The sequence below is a fragment of the Podarcis cretensis genome (genome assembly GCF_951804945.1).
Source record: "Podarcis cretensis genome assembly, chromosome: 7".
Classification (NCBI taxonomy): Eukaryota; Metazoa; Chordata; class Lepidosauria; order Squamata; family Lacertidae; genus Podarcis; species Podarcis cretensis.
In genome coordinates, this window is record NC_137176.1 from 28,256,877 (window position 1) to 28,265,688 (window position 8,812).

Consider the following 8,812-nt stretch of genomic DNA (forward strand, 5'->3'; position numbering starts at 1 on the left):
GCTGGTGAATCCCTCCCCTTACCTGGCCAACTCTCTCCTGGCAACGCAGGTATTGGGTATCTGACAGAGTTAGGCGGCTACCTCCTGGTGTCCAGCCTGGGGGGGGGCAGGGGCATATCCAGGCTGTACTGCCGGGAGCTGCATGGGATCGGGGGGGGGCTGTGCATGATCGTGCAAAAGGCACGTTTTGATGTGGGGAGCGGTCAATATTATTATTTCGTTTTACAAATTAAAATTTACATTCAAAATCACGAATAATAAAGAAACAAACAAGCAAAGACTCGATCGAATCTCTGGACTCCCCCCCCCCACCAACCCTCCATGGGTTCTGTCACTAATCCTTTTCCGCTGCATATTTTAAGTCACTTCAATTGTTTCAATATCCCATGTATTCCTAGTTCTTGTTACATTACAAATGTTATTCAGATCCTTCTAAGGAGCTCAACTGTTTACAGTGGTCACCTGCAGGTTCTTCTTAACAAATGAGCCCCACCATGGCTGGCTAGTGATCCACATGTCGTACCCTGAGTGCTGTGGGGGGGGGGGAGGCAAGGCATAATGTAAAAAATGGAACCTAGAAGTAAGCCTAGATGAGGCAAAATCAGAGCAAGAGATTGGAGTTACAGTGGTACCTCGGGTTACAGACGCTTCAGCTTACAGACTCCGCTAAGCCAGAAATAGTACCTCGGGTTAAGAACTTTGCTTCAGGATGAGAGCAGAAATCGCACGGCGGCGGCGCAGTGGCAGCGGGAGGCCCCATTAGCTAAAGTGGTGCTTCAGGTTAGGAAAAGTTTCAGGTTAAGAACGGACTTAATCCAGAATGAATTAAGTTCTTAACCCAAGGTACCACTGTACAACCATTTGCAGGGGAGATCAGCAAGTACAAATGAAGCTAAGCACCTGCCGATTCTCCCTTTGCAAAGCACCCTGTCCCTGCCTCACCTTTGTCTCGGCAAACATGAGTGTGTGGACACACGCCTACCAAGGTAGCATGAAGTCCTGTCCTAATTTAGAACTGACTGCACCTGGCTGCCTGAAATAGCTTTGCGGAGCCAAACACAGCTATGCCTAGCGACCTCACAGATCCCGATTATAACCTGAGCGAAAAGAACATCCTACGGTGACACACAGCTCCAGAGAGGAGGCGGAAGATGCTTTTAGAGAAACAAGGAGGCCTGCGATCTTCCTGAAAATCAAGAGAGGCAGAGGCTCAGGTTCTTTGCTCAAAAGCTTTCTCGGAAGATCTGTGTGTGTTGGAAACAACTTTGAAGTTTGGGGTTTCCCCCCCCCCAAAGCGTAAGGCTTGATTGTCTTCAAAAGGAGCCTTGGAGGAGGAGGGAGAGCAGCATGCAGTGATTTTATTTTTAACACCTTTGTGTGTAAGTTATCACTTTATCAATGTATCTTGAAGCAATGTCCCCAGGGCTCTCCACCTCTTGTAGATATTTGAGACCTAGTGCTGGCAGCCCTCACAGCCAACTCTTATACTCGTATACTTAACAGGTTTTGCTAGGGTTTGACCATTTTCCTTGTCCCACCTTTTTTTTTGGGGGGGGGGGAATACGTTGCATTATGCATATATTACCAAACTAGCATGGTCACATAAATATCATCATGACATGCATTGTATTTATGTATGTATGTATGTATGTACCGTATTTTTCGCCCTATAGGATGCACTTTTTCCCCTCCAAAAATGAAGGGGAAATGTGTGTGCATCCTATGGGGCGAATGCAGGCTTTCGCTGAAGCCTGGAGAGCGAGAGGCGTCGGTGCGCACCGACTCCTCTCGCTCTCCAGGCTCCAGGAAGCTATCCGCAAGCCTTGCGGGCGGGCGGCAGCCTGCAGCGCGGAGCAAGGGGACCCTTTGGAGGACGCCCCGTGCTTCGCGCAGGTGTCCGCAGCCTGCCGCCCGGCGGGCGGGGCGCCCTGAAGCAGAGCGCCCCGCGCGCCAGACAGACATCGGCCAGCCCCACAAGCTCGGGGGACAGCGGGGAGGCGCAGCGCCACCATCCCACTGTTCCCCGACCTGGTTTTGGGGGGAGGAAAAAGGGGAAAAAATTCCTTTATTCCCCCCCCCCAAAAAAAAGTAGGTGCGTCCTATGGGACGGAGCGTCCTATGGGACGAAAAATACCGTATATTATTCCTGTACCACCTTTCAGCAGAGGACCACAGAGCAGTTTACAAGATAAAAATTATCATCATGGAAATTTATGTGTAGATTATGTGTTCGCGGCCTGTAGTTTGGGGTATAGTTATGTACTATTTTTGTGTATAATCCCTGGACCTTCCAGGGGGGAAAGTGGGCAGCTTGAACAGAACTGGGTGTAAAAAGGGATCCCATAGAAGACAAATCTCAAACACAGTGGCACCCAAATTCTTACTGAGATTCATTTGTACCTCATTATTGGCCCATCCATATTTCACACAAATGGCACCTCAGTACACAATCACATTCCTGAATCTCTTGCTTACAAGCTAGCGGCAAATGCAAAGCAGCCCTATGTTGCAAACATTTCAAGCTACCTAGATACAGCTGTTGCACAGAGACCAGATCAGATACAGAGTCAAACTATGGTTTGTTGCTGTGCGATTCAGCCCTGTATTCAACAGAACAGTCATACCTCGGGTTACAGCCGCTTCAGGTTGCGTTTTTTCAGGTTACGGACAGCCGAAACCCGGAAGTACCAGAACAGGTTACTTCCGGGTTTCGGCAGTCGCACATGCGCAGAAGCGCTAAATTGTGCTTTGTGCATGCGCAGAAGCGCCAAATCGCAACCCGCGCATGCGCAGATGCAGGTTGTGAACACTGCAGATTGTGAACGTGCATCCCACACGGATCATGTTCGCAACCCGAGCATCCACTGTACTTCAATTTATCTCATACACTTTTGATTTAGAGTGCAAGAGGGCCCCTCAAAACAACAATCGTGTGGTAACATTGGGGGAAGCATTGCAGGACAACCAATCAAATAGATTAACACCACCACAAATGCACTACTATTGCATCAGTGACATTTTACAGAATACACCTGCAAAGAAGGAGGAGAAGAAAATGCCGGTCTGGGGGGGCCTTTAGTGCTCTGCATTCGCTCTTGCTTAAACAACAATCCTTAAAACCAGCTAGCAGGTGGCAGCGTTAACCTGTCAAAAGTCACACGGCCTTGAGGCAGCCATAATCTTTTGGCGGGAAGCCAGGTTATAACTGACCAGAAAGCCACTGAAAGGGCAACTTAAGCTCATTATTATTGTTGTTGTTAAATGACAGAAATGGGAATTTTTGAAACAAGCAGCAGCATTATGGCTCTGCCGTGTTTTGTTTTGTTTTTTTAAAAGCACACACCTTCCAGGCTTCTTGACAGTCATTGGTAAACTGCCTAAAATCCTAGTTACTGAACGGAAACAGAAGTTCTGACAGGGCTTTTCCCTCACATGCCTAAACTGCTAAATTCGGAGGATTCTGGGCACTGTAGATTACCCCTCATAGAGTTACAAGTCCCAGTAAGCCGTCACCATTTACAGTGCTCAGAATTCTTTTTGAGGAATGGGGAAATGTGCTTCGAATTTGCTTTAAAAGTATAGTGTTTATGTATGTCGCAATTAACAATAGCATTTCTCACAACCTGCATAGGGTTGTATAGTTTGTGTGAGCTGGCCCTGCCCTCTATCTGGAGCATGTATGGGTTTTGATAGCCCAGAAACGACATCACTTCCATCCCTTTTCGGTTAATGTAGAAGCCAAAATTCTCAAAATTTTTGGAACTGCAGGTTTCAGAGAAAACCTAGCAAATCATTCTGTGATCAAACTAAGGTCGTAACACGTTAAAGTGCATCAAACTCTTGGAGCCCTGTTTGCCAATTTGGTGCATGCGTGTGTGTATGTGTGTGTGTGAGTTTTCCGGTGGGGACACTGGAAGAATCCTATTCCACCGTTGTGTTATTTTGTAAATTGCTTTGGGTTACTTTTTGTGAAAGGAAAGCGACGAGTCAGTGCAACCGATAAATAAAAATAACAACAGCATTCTTCCATGCAAACATAAAATCAGCTATTTGGGAACTGTGTTTGGACAGTAATATTCCAACTACATCACCAAATCTTGGCCAAAGGCAGCAAAATAGCCATTTAGCTCCGTCCAAGCCACTAGCAAACTGCCAAGTGATTTGCTACTCCAGCTAATCTGAATCGCTGGTGGGCATCTGAATGTTTTCTCCTCTTAATTATAGTCTTTGTGTTACAGTGATTTAGACGGCTCTTGCCTTTTGTTTGCGGTGAGGGCTGGGCGCACATAATAGCAGGTAACACAGTACGGCTGCAGGAGGGGAGGGCAGGCCATGCCAGCGTGTGCAAGAGCGAGCTAAAAAACAAACCAGTTCGTCTGGAAACAAACAGCACAACAGCAAAGGAGTGTTACTCATTGTCCATCATCTCCCCTCCGTACTCATGCAAGAGGCATGGAAGCCAGGGAGTCGTCATCCCCCGCTCCCCACACAGTGTTTGCATACAGCTAATTACTGCCACCAGTCTCCTTGGCAAGATAGGAGGGCATTTATTCTGGGTGCCTTTAGAAAGGGCAATTATGTTCTGTGCCCTGTCCCAGACTTGTTGTAGCTAACCAAGCGAAGGAAATGAGAACCCCACCGCGTACACACAATTCATTCAAAGAGCATATAAAGCACACAGCCCTTCCAAGGCATCCTAGGAACTGTAGCTAGAATTCCCAGCACCCTTAGCAAACTACAATTCCCAGGATTCTTTGGGTGTGGGGTGTGCTTTAAAAGCATGGTGTGTGAGCAGATTCACTTGTCAGCAATTTTGTGTTGTTTTTTAATGCACCATGCCAGCTGTCATTAGCAGATACTGAGCTCAAATAAATTTATTTGTTTGCTCATTTGTATATTAATGCACCTATATTCTACCTATCTTCCAAGAGTTCAAGGTGGATGGGCTTAAATAGTCTCATAGGCCAGATGGGAAATTTTGGTCTCAGTAATCTGGATTATTGGTACAGTGGTGCCTCGCAAGACGAAATTAATCCGTTCCGTGAGGCTCTTCGTAGAGCGGTTTTTTCGTCTTGCGAAGCAAGCCCATTGACAGCTTAGCGGATTAGCGCTATTAGCAGTTTAGCGGCTTTTAGCGATCAGCTGTTAAGCGGCTTATCAGCGGATCAGCTGATAAGCGGCTTAGCGGCTTAGGAAAAGGGGGGGGAGGGAAAAAAACCCTGCAGGAACTCGCAAGACATTTTCGTCTTGCGAAGCAAGCCCATAGGGAAATTCGTTTTGCGAAGCGCCTCCAAAACGGAAAACCCTTTCGTCTAGCGGGTTTTCCATCTTGCGAGGCGTTCGTCTTGCAGGGCACCACTGTATTCCAAGACTTGGCAAATTGTCCTTCTGGGGGCAGGGAATCTCACATAATCTAGAAGTATTCAGGGGGCAACATTTTTGAGATCACTTCTTTGCCATTTGTTTGAATTTCATTTTATATACAAAGAGTGCCAGGTTCCACTAATTATAGACCACACATCCTTTCCCTCTTGGTATGATATATTATTTCCCTGGAAAAGACCCTGATGTTGGGAAAGATGGAAGGCACAAGGAGAAGGGGATGACAGAGGGCGAGATGGTTGGACAGTGTTCTCGAAGCTACAAACATGAGTCTGACCAAACTGCGGGAGGCAGTGGAAGACAGGAGTGCCTGGCGTGCTCTGGTCCATGGGGTCACGAAGAGTCGGACACGACTAAATGATTAAACAACAACAACAACAATGATATATTATTAACTCAGTAAATTGCATACCTGAATGCTACACTTCTTTATTGGCAATTGTGACAACTGAATCTCTCTCTCTCTCCCATAATGGTTTTGTCTTTATTTTTATTTTTGAAACTTGTTTGTTCATATTAAAACTCAATAAAAAAATACTGGGGGAGGCGAGAGAATTAAACCTGGAGGGTTTAATTCATCTGAACAGCGCTGAAGAGACATAGTCAGGCTGAGAGATGGTAAGTTGCCCAAGGCTAAGCACAGATCCCAGGTCTTCCTGGTCCAAGTCCAATGCAGTGCTCCACACACCACACACACCAGCTCTCTAATCATGCCCTTCATCCATTTTGTTATCATCCTTCCTCCAGCCCTGAACTTTTGTCCTAAGCAACATACTTGGTTCCCTGCCAAAGATGACTGGATTATATTTTGCAATTGTTCTCTCCGTTTCATTAGTCATTAACCCAACACCACCTTTCCACTCCCCCTTGTATTCTTCACTCTACATTGTGCCTAGATCACTTTGACATCTTAAAGTCTCTCCTGGGCTTGCCAAGAAAAAGAACATGCTCTGCAATGCTGAGGAGGCACTCCCTTGCACCACAAAGAAATGCCAGTTGGTTCTTGGAGGCAAGGCATGGTACCTTACTCCCAACAGGTGCAAATTCTTCAGCCAAGAGCGGGGTGTTTGGCCCCTGGTCCTGCTCAAGTCAGATAGAGTACAGCTAGCTTCCTGAGGACAGGACAGGAGTTGTGACATGTCCGGTTATAAACTAAACAGAAGTTCAGAAACTGGCTCACTCTTACAATAAAGGTTTGTTGCTAAAGTAAACCACCTGTTAAATATTATCCAGCTAGATCATTCATTCTCAACTGTACAAGCTGCACAATTACAGATGTTGAAGTTACTCTTTGAACTCCAGGCAGGAATGGATTCAAAGACTGAAGATGTGCGTTTGTTTACTGGACAAATTTCAGGTCATGCAGGATGGTGGACCTCAAGTGGCCAATGTCAGACCACATGTTGTGAGGGGCTGAAAATCTGGAAGTTGTGGCACAAGTTTTGGAGCAACAGCAGACAGCCTGGTAATAACTAAGGCCAGAGACAGAGTCTTTTTAGGAACAGATATATAACCCCACTGATCACCTCAGGTCTGAGCTAGAAGCCGCAGTTCTGCCCTTTGGCCATTTGCAGTGAGGGCTCTTGAGAGCAACTCCCTCCTCTGTCAAGCTGCCACAGTGGTGCAGATAGCACTGGCCCTGGTTCTTGCCATCAAATCCCTGGTTCAAAACCAACAGCCCCTTTCACTCAGTTAATTTACTGGCTTACACGTTGAACCATTTGCTATCTTTTGTGTCTATTGACTTGCTTACTTCCTGTGTGGCGTGCACACCATCAAGATCCCTGCAGTTTGCATGCTGACTCTCCAACCTACCCATCATAATCACAGGAATCTGCTAGTAATAATAAACCAGGTATTTTCTCTGCAGCATTGGCTGTCTCAAGCCAATCAATCAGGACAAAACTCAGTAAGAACCATCTCCCTTAAAGAACAGCAATGCTCCAATAACAAAAAATGGGGTGATGCTCTCTCACCCTTGAAGTGACCCAAAAGGGAAGGTTCCCACTGGTGTTTTCCTTTCAGAATCAACACACAGAGTGGGGCTGAATTATGATGACAGGTGACTCCCTACTGAGTGACGGAGAAGTTGCCAGGTCTTATAAAGCCCACTGACTACTATCCCTTCTTTCTGATTCATGTGGGTACAAATAATACTGCCACACATAGCCTGCAGCACATAGCAAGGGACTGTGAGACACTGGGCAGGGAACTAAAGAGCCTTGGGACACAGATAGTCTTCTCATCACTCCTTCCTGTAGAAGGTCATGTGGCCCAAGAAGGGAGAGGAAAATCCCCTTACTGTCAATGCACAGGCCTCATGGCATCATTCCAAAGGAAGGCGTCAAGATGAAGCAGAACCCCCTGGAGAAAAACTAGCCTGAAAGGTGCAAGGGTCATCACTAGGGTCATTGCCACTGCATGGGTACCCTCTGCCACTTGTTTTAACAAAAGAATTTCAAAGGGAGGCTCCAGCCTGATTACAATCTGCTGGATCACAATAAGTCAAGACGTTCCTCTCTGTTCCTTTGGATATGAATAATGACAATGGTTTCCTTTCCCATTGCAGATGTTAATTAACACAGCATAGCAGAGTTGCATTGTTTCATCAGACTACTGTTGTAAAGGCTCACAGGGCTTATCTTGCATACATTCTGGTTCTAGCTGAATTGTTACTTATCTGGGCTTCTTGTCTTCCACTTCTCTTTGATCTCAATGCTTACAGATCTTCCGCCTTACTCCTCTCTCTCTCTCTCTCTCTCTCTCTGTGTGTGTGTGTGTGTGTGTGTGCTTGTTTGTGTGTGTTTCTGCAACTGAGGATTATGCCTCATCTAATGAAACCTGACGTGTACTATAGTGTACTCTAGTCCAGAAATGTTTGTGCCATTTGTAAGTCTTCCAAGTGCCACCAGACACTTTGCTGATTTTGTTTGCAGCAGACTAATGCAGCTGCCTCTCTGGAAATTGATACTGTACAAAGGTATAGAAGTATGACAGCACCCAGAGAGATTAGCCATAAGAGGGCAGCATGCCCTTAATATAGATATATAACAAATTAAACAGCGCTTCCATTCAAAATGTCCTCAGCTAGAAGATCAGAGATAATTTTTAAAAACCACACACAAAAAGGAAATAAACTCCCAGGATAACAGTGTGTGTGTGTGTGTGTGTGTGTGTGTGTGTGTTTTAAAAAATAAAAATATATTTAATATTAATTAATAATATTGCCCAGATAATATTCTTATCTCAGTTATCTAACTAACCAATAGATCAGGCAACTGATCTATTAGTTTAAGGTGGGTTAATTTTCACTCAAATGAAGGACAAACTTATTTAATTTTGTCGCCTTTTTTGTTGTTTGTTCTGTCATGCCACCGTAATAGGGAACAAAATTGGGAAAGTGGGAAACACTGGTCTCTGTTTCTGCTGT